Here is a 21,724-nt window from a genome sequence, read left to right as displayed (position 1 = left end):
GCTCAAGACCCTGCCTGAGCCTCCGGTGTGCCCGGGCATGAACCCCAGGAGGCGGGGAACAGCCGTGGCAGCCCCTGCTGAAGTCCTTGGCAGTTGGCAGAGGCGAGTCTTGGGGGAAAAAAAACGACAAAGTCCAAACGCTCCAGGCGCCGGCCAGGGGGGCGGACGTGGCTGGCCTGGCCGGCGGGTGCTGCGGCTGCCGGGGCTGAGCCGAGTGTCGATGCATCTCCTGAGAACCGGGAAGGGGACAAACCGGTGGCTCCAGTCCGAGCTGGAGTTCCAGAAGGTCGGCCTGACTCTGGAGGTTTTCCCCCTGGCTTTTCCCCATAGGCCAAAAGGGGGGAAGTCAAAAAAGCACCCCCGGCAGATGTATGCAGAAGGGGCTGGGGGGTGACGGAGAGCGGGCTGTTGGCAGCTGTGTGGTGGCTGCAGGGGTGGGCCTGGGCGGCTGCGGTGGGCCCCCTGAGTGCACCTGCCCGTGGTGGCTGAAAACCCAGGCTGAGCCTCCGATGTGCCCGGGCAGGACCCCAGGTGGCCGGGCACAGAACGCCGGTTGCCCCCCATTGCCGTTTGACGAAGCTTGTACGGTCAGAAAAGTTTCAAAGTCCCAACGGGGAGAGAGTGTTGACGGCGAGGGGGTGCTGGCAGCTCCAGCGGCCGGGGGCAACCGCTGGAGGCTGGGCCCGGACTGCGGCAGCCCCCCTTGCAGTCGAACAAAGTTTGAGGAGACAAGTCATGAAAATGACAAAGTCCAAACGCTCCAGGCGTGCCGTCCAGGGGGGCGGACCCAGCTGGTCGGACCGGCGGGAGCTGCGGCGGCCGGGGAAGAGCCGAGTGTCAATGCAGGTCACGAGAACCGGTATGAGGGTAAACCTGGCCGCTCCGGGCCGAGGCACGGTTCCAGGAGGGCGGAAGGAGCGGGCCCGCTTCCCCTGATAGCGCCGACGGCGGTAAAATAAGGCCTCGCAAAACGTCAGCACGAACACCTTGTCGGGGTATAAGGGAACGAGCGGTGTGCGGTCTTTGACAAAGTGACAGTGCTTCTCAAAAAAGCACCCCCGGCAGATGTGTGCAGACGGGGCTGGCTGGTGTGGGAGAGCGGCGGGCTGTTGGCAGCAGTGTGCTGGCTGCAGGGGTGGCCCGGGGCGGCTGCGGAGGGCCCCCAAAGCGCACCTACCAGTGGTGGCTGAAAACCCCCGCTGAGCCTCCGATGTGCCCGGGCAGGACCCCAGGAGGCCGGGCAGAGCCCGCCGCTTGCCCCCTTGCCGTTTGACGAAGCTTGCACGGTCAGAAAAGTTTCAAAGTCCCCACGGGGGGAGAGTGTTGACGGCGAGGAGGTGCTGGCTGCTCCAGGGGCCGGGGGCAACCCCTGGAGGCTGGGCACGGACTGCGGCAGCCCCCCTTGCAGTCGAACAAAGTTTGAGGAGACAAGTCGTGAAAATGACAAAGTCCAAACGCTCCAGGCGCCGGCCTGGGGTGCGGACCCGGCTGGCCGGGCTGGCGGGAGCTGCGGCGGCCGGGGCTGAGCCGAGTGTCAATGCAGGTCCTGAGAACCGGGAAGGGGACAAACCGGTGGCTCGAGGCCGGGCTGGAGTTCCAGGAGGTCGGCCTGACTCTGGAGGTTTTCCCCCTGGCTTTTCCCCATTGGCCAAAACGGGGGAAGTCAAAAAAGCACCCCCAGCAGATGTATGCAGAGGGGCTGGCGGGTGACGGAGAGCGGGCTGTTGGCAGCTGTGTGGTGGCTGCAGGAGGTGGGCCTGGGCGGCTGCGGAGGGCCCCCAAAGTGCACCTACCAGAAGGGGCCCAAGACCCAGGCTGAGCCTCCGATGTGCCCGGGCAGGACACCCAGGAGGCGGGGAGCAGCCCCCGCTGAGGTCCATGGCATGTGCCAGAGGCGAGTCTTGGAGAAAAAACGACAAAGTCCAAACGCTCCAGGCGCCGGGCAGGGGGGCGTACCCGGCTGGCCGGGCCGGCGTGGGCTGCGGCTGCCGGGGCTGAGCCGAGTGTCAATGCATGTCCTGAGAACCGGTATGAGGGTATTCCTGGCCGCTCCGGGCCGAGGCACGGTTCCAGGAGGGCGGAAGGAGCGGGCCTGTCTCCCCTGATAGCGCCGACGGCGGTAAAATAAGGCCTCGCAAAACGTCACCACGAACACCTTGTCGGGGTATAAGGGAACGAGCGGTGTGCGGTCTTTGACAAAGTGACAGTATTTCTCAAAAAAGCACCCCCGGCAGATGTGTGCAGAGGGGCTGGCTGGTGATGGAGAGCGGGCTGTTGGCAGCAGTGTGCTGGCTGCAGGGGTGGCCCGGGGCGGCTGCGGAGGGCCCCCAAAGCGCACCTACCAGTGGTGGCTGAAAACCCAGGCTGAGCCTCCGATGTGCCCGGGCAGGAACCCAGGAGGCCGGGCACGGACCGCAGCCTGCCCCCTTGCCGTTTGATGAAGCTTGCACGGTCAGAAAAAGTTTCAAAGTCCCAACGGGGAGAGAGTGTTGACGGCGAGGGGGCGCTGGCTGCTCCAGGGGCCGGGGGGAGCCCCTGGAGGTGGGACTGGGGGTGTGGAGGGGCCCCCTGAGAGCACCCAAGAGAAGTTGCTCAAGACCCTGCCTGAGCCTCCGGTGTTGCAGGGAAGGACACCCAGGGGGCGGGGAACAGCCGTGGCAGCCCCCCTTGCAGTTGAACAAAGTTTGAAGAGACAAGTCATGAAAATGACAAAGTCCAAACGCTCCAGGCGAGCCGGCCAGGGGGGCGGACCCGGCTGGCCGGGCCGGCGGGGGCTGCGGCTGCCGGGGCTAAGCCGAGTGTCGATGCAGGTCCTGAGAACCGGGAAGGGGACAAACCGGTGGCTCCAGGCCGAGCTCGAGTTCCAGGAGGTCGGCCTGACTGTGGAGGTTTTCCCCCTGGCTTTTCCCCATAGGCCAAAACGGGGGAAGTCAAAAAAGCACCCCCAGCAGATGTATGCAGAGGGGCTGGCGGGTGACGGAGAGCGGGTGTTTGGCAGCAGTGTGCTGGCTGCAGAGGTGTGCATGGGCGTCTGCGGAGGGCCCCCTGAGTGCACCTGCCAGCGGTGGCTCAAAACCCTGGCTGAGCCTCCGATGTCCCCGGGCAGGACCCCAGGAGGCCGGGCACAGACCGCAGCCTGCCCCCTTGCCGTTTGATGAAGCTTGCACGGTCAGAAAAGTTTCAAAGTCCCCACGGGGAGAGAGTGTTTAGGGCGAGGGGGTGCCGGCTGCTCCAGGGGCAACCCCTGGAGGCTGGGCACGGACTGCGGCACACCCCCTTGCGGTCGAACAAAGTTTGAGGAGACAAGTCATGAAAATGACAAAGTCCAAACGCTCCAGGCGTGCCGGTGAGGGGGCCGGACCCGGCTGGCCGGGCCGGCGGGGGCTGCGGCTGCCGGGGTTGAGCCGAGTGTCAATGCAGGTCCTGAGAACCGGGAAGGGGACAAACCGGTGGCTCCAGGCCGGGTTGGAGTTCCAGGAGGTCGGCAGGACTCTGGAGGTTTATCCCTTGGCATTGTCCCATTGGCCACAATGGGGGAAGTCAAAAAAGCACCCCCAGCAGATGTATGCAGAGGGGCTGGCGGGTGACGGAGAGCGGGCTGTTGGCAGCTGTGTGGTGGCTGCAGGAGGTGGGCCTGGGCGGCTGCGGAGGGCCCCCAAAGTGCACCTACCAGAAGGGGCCCAAGACCCATGCTGAGCCTCCGATGTGCCCGGGCAGGACACCCAGGAGGCGGGGAGCAGCCCCCGCTGAGGTCCATGGCATGTGCCAGAGGCGAGTCTTGGAGAAAAAAACGACAAAGTCCAAACGCTCCAGGCGCCGGGCAGGGTGGCGGAACCGGCTGGCCGGGCCGGCGGGGGCTGCGGCTGCCGGGGTTGAGCCGAGTGTCAATGCAGGTCCTGAGAACCGGGAAGGGGACAAACCGGTGGCTCGAGGCCGGGTTGGAGTTCCAGGAGGTCGGCAGGACTCTGGAGGTTTATCCCTTGGCATTGTCCCATTGGCCACAATGGGGGAAGTCAAAAAAGCACCCCCAGCAGATGTATGCGGAGGGGCTGGGGGTTGACGGGGAGCGGGCTGTTGGCAGCTGTGTGGTGGCTGCAGGGGTGGGCCTGGGCGGCTGCGGAGGGCGCCTTCAGAGTGCACCTACCAGTAGGGGCTCAAGACCCAGGCTGACCCTCCGATGTGCCCGGGCAGGACACCCAGGAGGCGGGGAGCAGCCCCCGCTGAAGCCCACGGCAGTTATCAGAGATGAGTCTTTGAAAAAATGACAAAGTCCAAACGCTCCAGGCGCTGGCCAGGGGTGCGGACCGGGCTGGCCGGGCCGGCGGGAGCTGCGGCTGCCGGGGCTGAGCCGAGTGTCGATGCATGTCGTGAGAACCGGGAAGGGGACACACCGGTGGCTCCAGGCCGGGTTGGAGTTCCAGGAGGTCGGCCTGACTCTGGAGGTTTTCCCCATGGCATTTTCCCATAGGCCAAAAGGGGGAAGTCAAAAAAGCACCCCCAGCAGATGTATGCAGAAGGGGCTGGGGGGGGGTGACGGAGAGCGAGCTGTTGGCAGCTGTGTGGTGGCTGCTGGCAGCCGTGTGCTGGCTGCAGGGGTGGGCCTGGGCGGCTGCGGAGGGCCCCCGGAGTGCACCTATCAGCAGGGGCTGAAGACCCGGGTTGAGCCTCCGATGTGCCCGGGCAGGACACCCAAGAGGCGGGGGGCAGCCCCCGCTGAAGTCCTTGGCAGTTGGCAGAGGCGAGTCTTGGAGAAAAAACGACAAAGTCCAAACGCTCCAGGCGAGCCGGCCAGGGGTGCGGACCCGGCTGGCCGGGCCGGCGGGAGCTGCAGCTGCCGGGGCTGAGCCGAGTGTCAATGCATGTCCTGAGAACCGGGAAGGGGACAAACCGGTGGCTCCAGGCCGGGTTGGAGTTCCATGAGGTCGGCCTGACTCTGGAGGTTTTCCCCTTGGCATTTCCCCATAGGCCAAAAGGGGGGAAGTCAAAAAAGCACCCCCGGCAGATGTATGCAGAAGGGGCTGGGGGGTGACGGAGAGCGGGCTGTTGGCAGCTGTGTGGTGGCTGCTGGCAGCCGTGTGCTGGCTGCAGGGGTGGGCCTGGGCGGCTGCGGAGGGCCCCCTGAGTGCACCTAGCAGTAGGGGCTGATGACCCAGGCTGAGCCTCCGATGTGCCCGGGCAGGACACCCAGGAGGCGGGGAGCAGCCCCCGCTGAAGCCCACGGCAGTTGGCAGAGATGGGTCTTTGAGAAAAAATGACAAAGTCCAAACGCTCCAGGCGCTGGCCAGGGGTGCGGGCCGGGCCGGCGGGGGCTGCGGCGGCCGGGGCTGAGCCGAGTGTTGACGCATGTCCTGAGAACCGGGAAGGGGACAAACCTGTGGCTCCAGGCCGGGTTGGAGTTCCAGGAGGTCGGCCTGACTCTGGAGGTTTTCCCCTTAGCTTTTCCCCATAGGCCAAAAGGGGGGAAGTCAAAAAAGCACCCCCGGCAGATGTATGCAGAAGGGGCTGGGGGGTGACGGAGAGCGGGCTGTTGGCAGCTGTGTGGTGGCTGCTGGCAGCCGTGTGCTGGCTGCAGGGGTAGGCCTGGGCGGCTGCCGAGGGCCCCCAAAGCGCACCTACCAGCAGTAGCTCAAGACCCAGGCTGACCCTCCGATGTGCCCGGGCAGGACCCCCAGGAGGCGGGGAGCAGCCCCCGCTGAAGCCCAGGGCAGTTGGCAGAGGCGAGCCTTGGAGAAAAAACGACAAAGTCCAAACGCTCCAGGCGCCGGGCAGGGTGGCGGACCGGGCTGGCCGGGCCGGCGGGAGCTGCGGCTGCCGGGGCTGAGCCGAGTGTCGATGCAGGTCCTGAGAACCGGGAAGGGGACAAACCTGTGGCTCCAGGCTGGGTGGGAGTTCCAGGAGGTCGGCCTGACTCTGGAGGTTTTCCCCTTAGCTTTTCCCCATATGCCAAAAGGGGGGAAGTCAAAAAAGCACCCCCGGCAGATGTATGCAGAAGGGGCTGGAGGGTGACGGAGAGCGGGCTGTTGGCAGCTGTGTGGTGGCTGCTGGCAGCCGTGTGCTGGCTGCAGGGGTGGGCCTGGGCGGCTGCCGAGGGCCCCCGTAGTGCACCTACCAGTAGGGGGCTCGAGACCCAGGCTGAGCCTCCGATGTGCCCGGGCAGGACACCCAGGAGGCGGGGAGCAGCCCCCGCTGAAGTCCATGGCAGTTGGCAGAGGCGAGTCTTGGAGAAAAAACGACAAAGTCCAAACGCTCCAGGCGCTGGCCAGGGGTGCGGACCGGGCTGGCCGGGCCGGCGGGGGCTGCGGCGGCCGGGGCTGAGCCGAGTCTTGACGCATGTCCTGAGAACCGGGAAGGGGACAAACCGGTGGCTCCAGGCCGGGTTGGAGTTCCATGAGGTCGGCCTGACTCTGGAGGTTTTCCCCTTAGCTTTTTCCCATAGGCCAAAAGGGGGGAAGTCAAAAAAGCACCCCCAGCAGATGTATGCAGGAGGGGCTGGGGGGTGACGGAGAGCGGGCTGTTGGCAGCTGTGTGGTGGCTGCTGGCAGCCGTGTGCTGGCTGCAGGGGTGGGCCTGGGCGGCTGCCGAGGGCCCCCAAAGCGCACCTACCAGCAGTAGCTCAAGACCCAGGCTGACCCTCCGATGTGCCCGGGCAGGACACCCAGGAGGCGGGGAGCAGCCCCCGCTGAAGCCCAGGGCAGTTGGCAGAGATGGGTCTTTGAGAAAAAACGACAAAGTCCAAACGCTCCAGGCGTTGGCCAGGGGTGCGGACCCGGCTGGCCGGGCCGGCGGGGGCTGCGGCTGCCGGGGAAGATCCGAGTGTCAATGCATGTCCTGAGAACCGGGAAGGGGACAGACCGGTGGCTCCAGTCCGGGTTGGAGTTCCAGGAGGTCGGCCTGACTCTGGAGGTTTTCCCCCTGGCTTTTCCCCATAGGCCAAAAGGGGGGAAGTCAAAAAAGCACCCCCGCCAGATGTATGCAGAGTTGGGCTGGGGGGTGACGGAGAGCGGGCTGTTTGGCAGCTGTGTGGTGGCTGCTGGCAGCCGTGTGCTGGCTGCAGGGGTGGGCCCCGGGCGGCTGCGGAGGGCCCCCAAAGCGCACCTACCAGTAGGGGCTGAAGACCCAGGCTGAGCCTCCGATGTGCCCGGGCAGGACACCCAGGGGGCGGGGAGCAGCCCCTGCTGAAGTCCATGGCATGTGCCAGAGGCGACTCTTGGAGAAAAAAACGACAAAGTCCAAACGCTCCAGGCGTGCCGGCCAGGGGTGCGGACCCGGCCGGGCCGGCGAGAGCTGCGGCGGCCGGGGCAGAGCCGCGTGTCGATGCAGGTGGTGAGAACCGGTATGAGGGTAATCCTGGTCGCTCCGGGCCGAGCCAGGGTTCCAGGAGGGCGGAAGGAGCGGGCCCGTTTCCCCTGATAGCGCCGACGACGGTAAAATAAGGCCTCGCAAAACGTCAGCACGAACACCTTGTCGGGGTATAAGGGAACGAGCGGTGTGCGGTCTTTGACAAAGTGACAGTGTTTCTCAAAAAAGCACCCCCGGCAGATGTGTGCAGACGGGGCTGGCTGGTGTGGGAGAGCGGCGGGCTGTTGGCAGCAGTGTGCTGGCTGCAGGGGTGGCCCGGGGCGGCTGCGGAGGGCCCCCAAAGCGCACCTACCAGCAGTAGCTCAAGACCCTGGCTGAGCCTCCGATGTCCCCGGGCAGGACCCCAGCAGGCCGGGCACGGACCGCAGCTTGCCCCCTTTGCCGTCCGATGAAGCTTGCACGGTCAGAAAAAGTTTCAAAGTCCCAACGGGGGAGAGAGTGTTGAGGGCGAGGGGGCGCTGGCTGCTCCAGGGGCCGGGAGGGAGGCCCTGGAGGTCGGCCTGGGGGTGAGTGGAGCGGCCCCCGTGTGTCCCTGAGCGTCCCCCGGTCTTTGGTCGAGAGGGGGTCTCAGCCGCTAATGTGCCCGCCCGGGTACCTAGGGAGGCCGGCCTGGGGCGAGTGGAGCAGCCCCCGTGTGTCCCTGAGCGTCCCCTGGCGTTTGCTGAAGAGGGGGTCTCAGCCGCTAATGTGCCCGCCCGGGTACCTAGGGAGGCCGGCCTGGGGCGAGTGGAGCAGCCCCCGTGTGTCCCTGAGCGTCCCCTGGCGTTTGCTGAAGAGGGGGTCTCAGCCGCCAATAGGGCCGCCCGGGTACCAGTGGGGGCCGGCCTGGGGCGAGTGGAGCAGCCCCCGTGTGTCCCTGAGCGTCCCCCGGTCTTTGGTGGAGAGGGGGTCTCAGCCGCTAATGTGCCCGCCTCAGGGAGGCCGGCCTGGGGCGAGTGGAGCAGCCCCCGTGTGTCCCTGAGCGCCCCCCGGTCTTTGGTGGAGAGGGGGTCTCAGCCGCTAATGTGCCCGCCTCAGGGAGGCCGGCCTGGGGCGAGTGGAGCAGCCCCCGTGTGTCCCCGAGCGTCCCCCGGTCTCTGGTGGAGAGGGGGTCTCAGCCGCTAATGTGCCCGCCTCAGGGAGGCCGGCCTGGGGCGAGTGGAGCAGCCCCCGTGTGTCCCTGAGTGTCCCCTGACGTTTGCTGAAGAGGGGGTCTCAGCCGCCAATATGGCCGCCCGGGTACCAGTGGGGGCCGGCCTGGGGCGAGTGGAGCAGCCCCCGTGTGTCCCTGAGCGCCCCCCGGTCTCTGGTGGAGAGGGGGTCTCGGCCGCTAATGTGCCCGCCTGGGGCGAGTAGAGCAGCCCCCGTGTGTCCCTGAGCGCCCCCCGGTCTTTGGTGGAGAGGGGGTCTCAGCCGCTAATGTGCCCGCCTCAGGGAGGCCGGCCTGGGGCGAGTGGAGCAGCCCCCGTGCGCCCCTGAGCGCCCCCTGGCGTTTGCTGAATAGGGGGTCCCAGCCGCCAATATGGCCGCCCGGGTGCCCGGGGGAGCCGCCTGGGGTGGCCCTGTGCAGCCCCCGTGCGCCCCTGAGTGTTTTTCAGTATCTGGCCGAGACACCCCCTGACCCTCCGACGGTGTCCGTTTGGAGTGCCTGGTGCCTGGGCACCCCCTGAGTGTTTTACAGTATCTGGCCGAGACACCCCCTGACCCTCCGCCGGCGTCCGTTTGGAGAGCCTGGTGCCTGGGCACAGACCGCGGCAGCTCCCGCTGGCCGCATTGACAGAGTGCTGAAAAAATGACAAAGTCCGAAAATGCCTGAGAACCGGGAAGGGGACAAACCGGCGGCTCCAGGCCGAGCCGGAGTTCCAGGAGGTCGGCATGATTCTGCCGGTTTCCCCATAGGAGGTGCCAAGTTGCCAAAATGGGGGAACTCAAAAAAGCACCCCCGCCAGATGTATGTAGGGGGGCTGGATGGTCGATAGGGAGTGGGTGCCTGGCAGCAGGGGCCACCCCGCGCAGGTGCCCCGGGGGGCCCGCGGGGGGCCCCCGAAGACACCCCCCCCAGCACTCGCTGAAAACCCCGTCCGAGCCGCCTGCGCTGCGGGGAGGGTGTCCCGGGAGGCCGGGCACGGCCCGCAGGTCTCTCCCTCTGTCCCCCGGAGAGGTTTGCACGGCGAGCCAAGTTTCAAAGTCCCAACGGGGGCGAGACACGGTGCGGCGAGGGGTGGCGGGCTGCTCCGCGGACCCGGGGGAAGCCCGGGGAGGGCGGCCTGAGGGCGCGGAGGGCCCCCTGAGAGTGCCTACGGGTAGTCGGTGAGAAACCCTGCCTGTACCTCCCACGGGGCCCGGGCAGGGACCCCGGGAGGCCGGGCAGAGCCCGCAGGTCGCCCCCTTCCCGTCCGATGAAGCTCGCACGGTCAGAAAAGTTTCAAAGTCCCAACGGGGAGAGAGGGTTGACGGCGAGGGGGTGCTGGCTGCCCCAGGGGCCGGGGGCAGCCCCTGGAGGTCGGCCTGGGGGTGTGGAGGGGCCCCCTGAGAGCACCCAACAGCAGTTGCTCAAGACCCCGCCTGAGCCTCCGGTGTGCCCGGGCATGAACCCCAGGAGGCGGGGAACAGCCGTGGCAGCCCCTGCTGAAGTCCTTGGCAGTTGGCAGAGGCGAGTGTTGGTGAGGAAAATGACAAAGTCCAAACGCTCCATGCGTGCCGTCCAGGGCGGCGGACCCGGCTGGCCGGGCCGGCGGGAGCTGCGGCGGCCGGGGGAGAGCCGAGGGTCAATGCAGGTCCTGAGAACCGGGAAGGGGACAAACCGGTGGCTCCAGGCCGGGTTGGAGTTCCAGGAGGTCGGCCTGACTCTGGAGGTTTCCCCCCTGGCATTTTCCCATTGGCCAAAATGGGGGAAGCCAAAAAAGCACCTCCAGCAGATGTATGCAGAGGGGCTGGCGGGTGATGGAGAGCGGGCTGTTGGCAGCAGTGTGCTGGCTGCAGAGGTGTGCATGGGCGGCTGCGGAGGGCCCCCTGAGTGCACCTGCCAGCAGTGGCTCAACACCCTGGCTGAGCCTCCGATGTCCCCGGGCAGGACCCCAGGAGGCCGGGCAGAGCCCGCCGCTTGCCCCCTTGCCGTTTGACGAAGCTCGCACGGTCAGAAAAAGTTTCAAAGTCCCAACGGGGGGAGAGTGTTGACGGCGAGGGGGGTGCAGGCTGCTCCAGGGTCCGGGGGCAGCCCCTGGAGGTCGGCCTGGGGGTGTGGAGGGGCCCCCCTGAGAGCACCCAACAGTAGTTGCTCAAGACCCTGCCTGAGCCTCCGATGTGCCCGGGCATGAACCCCAGGAGGCGGGGAACAGCCGTGGCAGCCCCTGCTGAAGTCCTTGGCAGTTGGCAGAGGCGAGTCTTGGAGAAAAAAACGACAAAGTCCAAACGCTCCAGGCGCCGGCCAGGGGGGGCAGACCCGGCTGGCCGGGCCGGCGGGAGCTGCGGATGCAGGGGCTGAGCCGAGTGTCGATGCATGTCGTGAGAACCGGTATGAGGGTAATCCTGGTCGCTCCGGGCCGAGCCACGGTTCCACGAAGGCGGAAGGAGCGGGCCTGTTTCCCCTGATAGCGCCGACGGCGGTAAAATAAGGCCTCGCAAAACGTCAGCGCGAACACCTTGTCGGGGTATAAGGGAACGAGCGGTGTGCGGTCTTTGACAAAGTGACAGTATTTCTCCAAAAAAAGCACCCCCGGCAGATGCGTGCAGACGGGGCTGGCTGGTGACGGAGAGCGGGCTGTTGGCAGCAGTGCGCTGGCTGCAGGGGTGGCCCGGGGCGGCTGCGGAGGGCCCCCAAAGCGCACCTACCAGTGGTGGCTCAAGACCCAGCCTGAGCCTCCGATGTCCCCGGGCAGGACGCCCAGGAGGCCGGGCACAGACCGCCGCTTGCCCCCTTGCCGTTTGACGAAGCTTGCACGGTCGGAAAAAGTTTCAAAGTCCCAACGGGGAGAGAGGGTTGACGGCGAGGGGGTGCTGGCTGCCAGTGGGGCCGGGCTGGAGCCCCTGGAGGTGGGCCTGGGGGTGTGGAGGGGCCCCCTGAGAGCACCCAACAGAAGTTGCTCAAGACCCTGCCTGGGCCTCCGGTGTTGCAGGGAAGGACACCCAGGGGGCGGGGAACAGCCGTGGCAGCCCCCCTTGCAGTTGAACAAAGTTTGAGGAGACAAGTCATGAAAATGACAAAGTCCAAACGCTCCAGGCGTGCCGGCCAGGGGGGCGGACACGGCTGGCTTGGCCGGCGGGGGCTGCGGCTGCCGGGGAAGATCCGAGTGTCAATGCAGGTCCTGAGAACCGGGAAGGGGGCAAACCGGAGGCTCCAGGCCGGGCGGCAGTTCCAGGAGGTCGGCCTGACTCTGGAGGTTTTCCCCCTGGCATATTCCCATTGGCCAAAATGGGGGAAGTCAAAAAAGCACCCCCAGCAGATGTATGCAGAAGGGCTGGCGGGTGATGGGGAGCTGGCTGTTGGCAGCAGTGTGCTGACTGCAGAGGTGTGCATGGGCGGCTGCGGAGGGCCCCCTGTGTGCACCTGCCCGTGGTGGCTGAAAACCCAAGCTGAGCCTCCGATGTGCCCGGGCAGGACCCCAGGAGGCCGGGCACAGAACACCGGTTGCCCCCTTGCCGTTTGACGAAGCTTGCACGGTCGGGAAAAGTTTCAAAGTCCCAACGGGGAGAGAGTGTTGACGGCGAGGGGGTGCTGGCTGCTCCAGGGCCCGGGGGGAGCGCCTGGAGGTGGGCCTGGGGGTGTGGAGGGGCCCCCTGATAGCACCCAACAGAAGTTGCTCAAGACCCTGCCTGAGCCTCTGGTGTTGCAGGGAAGGACACCCAGGAGGCGGGGAACAGCCGTGGCAGCCCCCCTTGCAGTCGGACAAAGTTTGAGGAGACAAGTCATGAAAATGACAAAGTCCAAACGCTCCAGGCGTGTCGGCCAGGGGGGCGGACCCGGCTGGCCGGGCCGACGGGAGCTGCGGCGGCTGGGGAAGAGCCGAGTGTCGATGAAGGTCCTGAGAACCGGGAAGGGGACAAACCAGTAGCTCCAGGCTGGGCCGGAGTTCCAGGAGGTCGGCCTGACTCTGGAGGTTTTCCCCCCGGCCTTTCCCCTTAGGCCAAAATGGGGGAAGTCAAAAAAGCACCCCCGGCAGATGTGTGCAATGGGCTGGGGGGTGATGGAGAGCGGGCTGTTGGCAGCTGTGTGGCGGCTGCAGGGGTGGGCCTGGGCGGCTGCGGAGGGCCCCCAAAGTGCACCTACCAGTAGGGGCCCAAGACCCTGGCTGAGCCTCCGATGTGCCCGGGCAGGACACCCGGGAGGCGGGGAGCAGCCCCCGCTGAGGTCCATGGCATGTGCCAGAGGCGAGTCTTGGAGAAAAAACGACAAAGTCCAAACGCTCCAGGCGCCGGGCAGGGTGGCGGACCCGGGTGGCCGGGCCGGCGGGGGCTGCGGCTGCCGGGGCTGAGCCGAGTGTCAATGCATGTCCTGAGAACCGGGAAGGGGACAAACCGGTGGCTCCAGGCCGGGTTGGAGTTCCAGGGGATCGGCCTGACTCTGGAGGTTTTCCCCCTGGCTTTTCCCCATAGGCCAAAACGGGGGGAGCCAAAAAAGCACCCCCAGCAGATGTATGCAGAGGGGCTGGGGGGTGACAGAGAGCGGGCTGTTGGCAGCTGTCTGGTGGCTGCAGGGGTGGCCCTGGGCGGCTGAAGAGGGCCCCCTGAGTGCACCTACCAGCAATAGCTCAAGACCCAGGCTGAGCCTCCGATGTCCCCGGGCAGGACCCCAGGAGGCCGGGTAGAGCCCGCAGGTCACCCCCTTGCCGTCCAATGAAGCTTGCACGGTCAGAAAAGTTTCAAAGTCCCAACGGGGAGAGAGTGTTGACGGCGAGGGGGTGCTGGCTGCTCCAGGGGCCGGGGGCAGCCCCTGGAGGTCGGCCTGGGGGTGTGGAGGGGCCCCCCTGAGAGCACCCAACAGTAGTTGCTCAAGACCCTGCCTGAGCCTCCGGTGTGCCCGGGCATGAACCCCAGGAGGCGGGGAACAGCCGTGGCAGCCCCTGCTGAAGTCCTTGGCAGTTGGCAGAGGCGAGTCTTGGGGGAAAAAATGACAAAGTCCAAACGCTCCAGGCGCCGGGCAGGGTGGCGGAACCGGCTGGCCGGGCCGGCGGGGGCCGCGGCTGCCGGGGCTGAGCCGAGTGTCGATGCAGGTCCTGAGAACCGGGAAGGGGACAAACCAGTAGCTCCAGGCCGGGTTGGAGTTCCACGAGGTCGGCATGACTCTGGAGGCTTTCCCCCTGGCATTTTCCCATTGGCCAAAATGGGGGAAGTCAAAAAAGCACCCCCAGCAGATGTATGCAGAGGGGCTGGGGGGTGACGGAGAGCGGGCTGTTGGCAGCTGTGTGGTGGCTGCAGGGGTGGCCCTGGGCGGCTGCAGAGGGCCCCCTGAGTGCACCTATCAGCCGTTGCTCAAGACCCCGCCTGAGCCTCCGGTGTTGCAGGTCAGGACACCCATTGGCGGGGAACAGCAGGTGGCAGCCCATGCTATAGTCGTTGGCAGAGATGAGTCTTGGAGAAAAAACGACAAAGTCCAAACGCTCCAGGCGTGCCGGCCAGGGCGGCGGACCCGGCTGGCTGGGCCGGCGGGAGCTGCGGCTGCCGGGGCTGAGCCGAGTGTCAATGCATGTCGTGAGAACCGGTATGAGGGTAATCCTGGTCGCTCCGGGCCGAGCCCCGGTTCCACGAAGGCGGAAGGAGCGGGCCTGTTTCCCCTGATAGCGCCGACGGCGGTAAAATAAGGCCTCGCAAAACGTCAGCACGAACACCTTGTCGGGGTATAAGGGAACGAGCGGTGTGCGGTCTTTGACAAAGTGACAGTGTGTCTCAAAAAAAGCACCCCCGGCAGATGTGCGCGGACGGGGCTGGCTGGTGACGGAGAGCGGGCTGTTGGCAGCGGTGTGTGCTGGCTGCAGGGGTGGCCCGGGGCGGCTGCGGAGGGCCCCCTGAGTGCACCTACCAGTAGTGGCTCAACACCCTGGCTGAGCCTCCGATGTCCCCGGGCAGGACCCCAGGAGGCCGGGCACAGACCGCCGCTTGCCCCCTTTGCCGTTTGACGAAGCTTGCACGGTCGGAAAAAGTTTCAAAGTCCCAACGGGGAGAGAGGGTTGACGGCGAGGGGGTGCTGGCTGCTCCAGGGGCCGGGGGGAGCCCCTGGAGGTGGGACTGGGGGTGTGGAGGGGCCCCCTAGGAGCACCCAACAGTCGTGGGTCAAGACCCTGCCTGAGCCTCCGGTGTTGCAGGGAAGGACACCCAGGAGGCGGGGAACAGCCGGGGCAGCCCCCCTTGCAGTTGAACAAAGTTTGAGGAGACAAGTCATGAAAATGACAAAGTCCAAACGCTCCAGGCGTGCCGGCCAGGGGGGCGGACACGGCTGGCCGGGCCGGCGGTGGCTGCAGCTGCCGGGGCTAAGCCGAGTGTCGATGCAGGTCCTGAGAACCGGGAAGGGGACAAACCGGTGGCTCCAGGCCGGGTTGGAGTTCCAGGAGGTCGGCAGGACTCTGGAGGTTTTCCCCTTGGCATTTTCCCATTGGCCACAATGGGGGAAGTCAAAAAAGCACCCCCAGCAGATGTATGCAGAGGGGCTGGCTGGTGATGGGGAGCGGGCTGTTGGCAGCGGTGTGCTGGCTGCAGAGGTGTGCATGGGCGGCTGCGGAGGGCCCTCTGAGTGCACCTGCCAGCAGTGGCTCAAAACCCTGGCTGAGCCTCCGATGTCCCCAGGGAGGACCCCAGGAGGCCGGGCACAGACCGCAGCCTGCCCCCTTGCCGTTTGATGAAGCTTGCACCGTCAGAAAAGTTTCAAAGTCCCAACGGGGAGTGTTGAGGGCGAGGGGGTGCTGGCTGCTCCAGGGGCCGGGGGCAACCCCTGGAGGCTGGGCACGGACCGCGGCACACCCCCCCTTGCAGTCGAACAAAGTTTGAGGAGACAAGTCATGAAAATGACAAAGTCCAAACGCTCCAGGCGCCGGCCAGGGGGGCGGACCCTGCTGGCTGGGCCGGCGGGGGCTGCGGCTGCCGGGGCTGAGCCGAGTGTCAATGCAGGTCCTGAGAACCGGGAAGGGGGCAAACCGGCGGCTCCAAGCCGAGCTCGAGTTCCAGAAGGTCGGCCTGACTCTGGAGGTTTTCCCCCTGGCTTTTCCCCATAGGCCAAAATGGGGGAAGTCAAAAAAGCACCCCCAGCAGATGTATGCAGAGGGGCTGGGGGGTGATGGGGAGCGGGTGTTTGGCAGCAGTGTGCTGGCTGAAGAGGTGTGCATGGGCGGCTGCGGAGGGCCCCGTGAGTGCACCTGCCAGCGGTGGCTCAAAACCCTGGCTGAGCCTCCGCTGTCCCCGGGCAGGACCCCAGGAGGCCGGGCACGGACCGCCGGTCGCCCCCCATTGTAGTCCAACAAAGTTTGAAGAGACGAATCACGGAAATCACAAGTCCAAAAATCCCTGAGAACCGGGAAGGGGACAGACCGGTGGCTCCAGGCCGGGCTTGAGTTCCATGAGGTCGGCCTGACTCTGGAGGTTTTCCCCTTGGCATTTTCCCATTGGCCAAAATGGGGGAAGTCAAAAAAGCACCCCCGGCAGATGTATGCAGAGGGGCCTGGGGGGGGGTGACGGGGAGCGGGCTGTTGGCAGCAGTGTGCTGGCTGCAGAGGTGGCCCTGGGCGGCTGCAGAGGGCCCCCTGAGTGCACCTACCAGCAGTTGCTCTTGACCCTGCCTGAGCCTCCGGTGTTGCAGGTCAGGACACCCATTGGCGGGGAACAGCAGGTGGCAGCCCCTGCTGAAGTCGTTGGCAGAGATGAGTCTTTGAAAAAACGACAAAGTCCAAACGCTCCAGGCGTGCCGGCCAGGGTGGCGGACCCGGCTGGCTGGGCCGGTGGGAGCTGCGGCTGCCGGGGCTGAGCCGAGTGTCGATGTATGTCACGAGAACCGGTATGAGGGTGATCCTGGTCGCTCCGGGCCGAGGCACGGTTCCAGGAGGGCGGAAGGAGCGGGCCCGTTTCCCCTGATAGCGCCGACGGCGGTAAAATAAGGCCTCGCAAAACGTCAGGACGAACACCTTTTTTGCATATAAGGGAACGAGCGGTGTGCGGTCCTTGACAAAGTGACTATTTCTCAATGTGCTGAGGAGTGGGGACCGCTCAAAGTCAAAGCACCGCGGCCGCCCCTCTGCCACCTCCCTGGGAGCAGAGTCATCGAGCGCGAGGGTCCCCACTCCGCCTGTGCAGGCCGCGGGGCCAACAGGCTGGCTGGCTGCCCGGGCAGACCCCGCTCTCCGAGCGGCCGGGCCCCAACGTTCGAGAGGTGTAGGAAGCCACCTTGGGGGGCTGCGGAGGCCCCCCTGACACCGCATCCAAGCCCCTGCTGAGAACCCTGTCCTAGCTGCCTGCGAGGGCAGGCGGGACCCCCCAGGAGGCCGTGCACAGCCCGCGGCAGCCACTGCTGAAGCCCAGGGCAGTTGGCAGAGATGAGTCTTTGAGGAAAAACGACAAAGTCCAAACGCTCCAGGCGCCGGCCAGGGGTGCGGACCCGGCTGGACGGGCCGGCGGGAGCTGCGGCGGCTGGGGAAGAGCCGAGTGTCAATGCATGTCCTGAGAACCGGAAAGGGGACAAACTAGTAGCTCCAGGCCGGGATGGAGTTCCAGGAGGTGGGCCTGACTCCGGAGGTTTTCCCCTTGACATTTTCCCATTGGCCAAAATGGGGGAAGTCAAAAAAGCACCCCCAGCAGATGTATGCGGAGGGGCTGGCGGGTGACGGGGAGCGGGCTGTTGGCAGCAGTGTGCTGGCTGCGGAGGTGTGCATGGGCGTCTGCGGAGGGCCCCCTGAGTGCACCTGCCAGTGGTGGCTCAACACCCTGGCTGAGCCTCCGATGTGCCCCGGCAGGACCCCAGGAGGCCGGGCACAGAACGCCGGCTGCCCCCCTTGCCGTTTGCCGAAGCTTTCGCGGTCAGAAAAAGTTTCAAAGTCCCCACGGGGAGAGAGAGTGTTGAGGGCGAGGGGGTGCTGGCTGCTCCAGGGGCCGGGGGCAACCCCTGGAGGCTGGGCACGGACCGCGGCACACCCCCCTTGCAGTCGGACAATGTCTGAGGAGACAAGTCATGAAAATGACAAAGTCCAAACGCTCCAGGCGTGCCGGCCAGGGGTGCGGACCGGGCTGGCCGGGCAGGCGGGGGCTGCGGCGGCTGGTGCTGAGCCGAGTGTCAATGCATGTCCTGAGAACCGGGAAGGGGGCAAACCAGTAGCTCCAGGCCGAGCTGGGGTTCCAGGAGGTCGGCCTGACTCTGGAGGTTTTCCCCCTGGCTTTTCCCCATAGGCCAACATGGGGGAAGTCAAAAAAGCACCCCCGGCAGATGTATGCAGAGGGGCTGGATGGTGACGGGGAGCGGGCTGTTGGCAGCGGTGTGCTGGCTGCAGAGGGCCCCCGAGGTGCACCTACCAGCAGTTGCTCAAGACCACGCCTGAGCCTCCGGTGTTGCAGGTCAGGACACCCATTGGCGGGGGAACAGCAGGTGGCAGCCCCTGCTGAAGTCGTTGGCAGAGATGAGTCTTTGAGAAAAAACGACAAAGTCCAAACGCTCCAGGCGCTGGTTAGGGGTGCGGACCCGGCTGGCCGGGCCGGCGGGAGCTGCGGCTGCCGGGGCTGAGCCGAGTATCGATGCATGTCGTGAGAAGCGGTATGAGGGTAATCCTGGTCGCTCCGGGCCGAGGCACGGTTCCAGGAGGGCGGAAGGAGCGGGCCTGTTCCCCCTGATAGCGCCGACGGCGGTAAATTAAGGCCTCGCAAAACGTCAGGACGAACACCTTTTTTGCATATAAGGGAACGAGCGGAGTGCGGTCTTTGACCAAGTGACTATTTCTCAGAGTGCTGAGAAGGGAGTGCGGACCGCTCAAAGTCAAAGCACTGCGGCCGCCCCTCTGCCACCTCCCTGGGAGCAGAGTCGTAGAGCGCAAGTGTCCCCACTCCGCCTGTGCAGGCCGCGGGGCCAACAGGCTGGCTGGCTGGCTGGCTGCCCGGGCGACCCCCCTCCGAGATGCCGGGCCGGGGCAGACTGTGCAAACGCGCGCGGGCGTGTTTTCTTCCCCTGGGGTGGAGCCCTTCCACCCCACGCCGTCCGAGGCCCGTTGGCCTCGGGCGGCCTGCCTCCGAGAGTGGGAGAGAGACGGAGGACGGTGGCCCGCGGCGGCGCGAGGCGTCCCCGTTGTTCCACCACGACTGCCAGCCGGTCGATCCTGCCGGTAGCCTGGGCTTGTCTCCGCTCCGCCTGTCCAGGCCGCGGGGCCCACAGGCGGCTTGCCTGGGAAGACCCCGCTCTCCGAGCGGCCGGGCGCCACGTTCAAGAGGTGTACGGAGCCACCTGTGGGGGGGTCTGCGGAGGCCCCCCTGAGAGCGCTGATAACCCTGTCCTAGCTGCCTGCGCGGGCAGGCGGGACCCCCAAGAGGCCGGGCACAGCCCGCGGCAGCCCCCGCCGAAGTCCACGGCAGTTGGCAGAGACGAGTCTCGGAGAGAAAACGACAAAGTCCAGACGCTCCAGGCGCCGGCCAGGGGTGCGGACCCGGCTGGCCGGGCCGGCGGGAGCTGCGGCTGCCGGGGCCGAGCCGAGTGTCGACGCATGTCGTGAGAACCGGTATGAGGGTAATCCTGGGCCCTCGGGGCCGAGCTACGGTTCCATGAAGGCGGAAGGAGCGGGCCTGTTTCCCCTGATAGCGCCGACGACGGTAAAATAAGGGCTCGCAAAACGTCAGGACGAACACCTTTTTTGCATATAAGGGAACGAGCGGTGTGCGGTCTTTGACAAAGTGACTATTTCTCAGAGTGCTGGAGTGGGGACCGCTCAAAGTCAAAGCACCGCGGCCGCCCCTCTGCCACCTCCCTGGGAGCAGAGTCATAGAGCGCAAGTGTCCCCACTCCGCCTGTGCAGGCCGCGGGGCCAACAGGCTGGCTGGCTGGCTGCCCGGGCGACCCCCCTCCGAGATGCCGGGCTGAGGCGTAGGCAGCCGCCTCCATCACCACCACCCAAGGCGAGAGAGTGGGTCAACGGGAGAGCCGTCGCGGCCGGGGGACCCTCGCCGCGCCCATGTCCGGGGAAGGACCACAAGGGCCCTGCTCCCCGGCGCCCCGGCGAGCGGGTTCACCCTCGGCGCGTACGGCTCTCGAGGATGGGGAAGGGACGCGCGTGGGCGTCCCTCCCGTCCCCCGCGGAAGAAGGCGAGCGACTCTGCGCGTCGGGACACCCCGCGGAGCCCCCTGCGGGGGGAGTACTCCGGGGGAGAAGCGTGGCGCAGGGGGTGCAGCCCTTTCCCAGGCCACCGTGCGACGGCGTCGGTGGGGCCGACGCCGAGAGAGAGAACGATCCGGGCTCTCCCGCCTCAGGGCGGCCGAGAGCGGGGCACGGGCCCCACGTTTGGTGACGGTTTTCCCGAAAGCGAAGGACCCCCGCCTGTCCCCTCGGGCTCCGGCCGATGCGGGCGGTCCAGGGCGGGGATAGGGGACGGCGGCCTGCGGACGACGCGCTTTATCCCCAGAAGGAGCGAGGCATGAGGGGGTGTTCCACCCCCGCCGGCCGGTCTCGCTCCTTCTCCGGGCTACGCCTCGGCGGAGTAAAGACCCCCGGGTCAACGCTCCCGCGTCCGGGTGCCGCCGCGCGTCCCCTTCCCGCGGGGGGTGGATCCCTTCCACCCCTGGCCGTTCGAGGCCCGTGCGCCTCGGGCGGCCTCCCTTCCGAGAGAGGGAGAGAGAGACGGAGGACGGTGGTCCGCGACGGCGCGAGACGTCCAAGTTGTGTTCCCCACGGCGGCTACCCGGTCGATCCCGCCCGGTGGCCTAGGCTTTTCCCCACTCTGCCTGTCCTGGCCGCGGGGCCGACAGGCTGTCTGCCCGGGTAGACCCCGTTCTCACTGAGCGGCCGGGCCCCAACGTTCAAGAGGTGTACGAAGCCACCTCGGGGTGGAGCCCTTCCACCCCTGGCCGTCCGAGGCCCGTGCGCCTCGGGCGGCCCCCCTTCCCGAGAGAGGGAGAGAGACGGAGGACGGTGGTCCGCGACGGCGCGAGGCGTCCAACTTGTGTTCCCCCACGGCGGCTATCCGGTCGATCCCGCCCGGTAGCCTAGGCTTTTCCCCACTCTGCCTGTCCAGGCCGCGGGGCCGACAGGCTGTCTGCCCGGGTAGACCCCGTTCTCACTGAGCGGCCGGGCCCCAACGTTCAAGAGGTGTACGAAGCCACCTCGGGGTGGAGCCCTTCCACCCCTGGCCGTCCGAGGCCCGTGCGCCTCGGGCGGCCCCCCTTCCCGAGAGAGGGAGAGAGACGGAGGACGGTGGTCCGCGACGGCGCGAGGCGTCCAACTTGTGTTCCCCCACGGCGGCTATCCGGTCGATCCCGCCCGGTAGCCTAGGCTTTTCCCCACTCTGCCTGTCCAGGCCGCGGGGCCGACAGGCTGTCTGCCCGGGTAGACCCTGTTCTCACTGAGCGGCCGGGCCCCAACGTTCAAGAGGTGTACGAAGCCACCTCGGGGTGGAGCCCTTCCACCCCTGGCCGTCCGAGGCCCGTGCGCCTCGGGCGGCCCCCCCTTCCCGAGAGACGGAGGACGGTGGTCCGCGACGGCGCGAGGCGTCCAACTTGTGTTCCCCCACGGCGGCTTCCCGGTCGATCCCGCCCGCCGGTAGCCTAGGCTTTTCCCCGCTCCGCCTGTCCAGGCCGCGGGGCCGACAGGCTGTCTGCCCGGGTAGACCCCGCTCTCCGAGCGGCCGGGCGCCACGTTCAAGAGGTGTACGAAGCCACCTTTGGGGGGGCTGCGGTGCCCCCCGCCCCGAGAGTGCCTCCCAGGCCGAGGGAGCCCGGCGGTCGAGTGTCGTAGGAAAGCGCGTGCCACGGCTGTGTCGGTCACAGGGGCCAGAGGTAGTTTGGGCAACGGCTTAGATCCGTATGAAGCTCATCCTTTCCGGCCTGTTCTGGCGGCGGCTAGGCGCGCGCGCGCGAATGGCACGACGCCCCTGGTTCCAGCGAGGCGACGGCGCCCCGCACCCCACTCTCTGGGCCGAGCAGAGCCCCCGAGCGCAAGGTTCCCCGCTCCGCCTGTCCAGGCCGCGGGGCCAGCAGGCTGTCTGCCCGGGTAGACCCCGCTCTCCGAGCGGCCGGGCCCCAACGTTCAAGAGGTGTACGAAGCCACCTTGAGGTGGAGCCCTTCCACCCCTGGCCGTCCGAGGCCCGCCGGTAGCCTTGGCTTGTCCCCACTCCGCCTGTCCAGGCCGCGGGGCCGACAGGCTGTCTGCCCGGGTAGACCCCGCTCTCCGAGCGGCCGGGCCCCAACGTTCAAGAGGTGTACGAAGCCACCTTTGGGGGGGC

Source organism: Eleutherodactylus coqui, unplaced genomic scaffold, assembly GCF_035609145.1.
Source record: "Eleutherodactylus coqui strain aEleCoq1 unplaced genomic scaffold, aEleCoq1.hap1 HAP1_SCAFFOLD_444, whole genome shotgun sequence".
Taxonomy (NCBI): domain Eukaryota; kingdom Metazoa; phylum Chordata; class Amphibia; order Anura; family Eleutherodactylidae; genus Eleutherodactylus; species Eleutherodactylus coqui.
Note: the sequence above shows the minus strand (reverse complement) of the source record.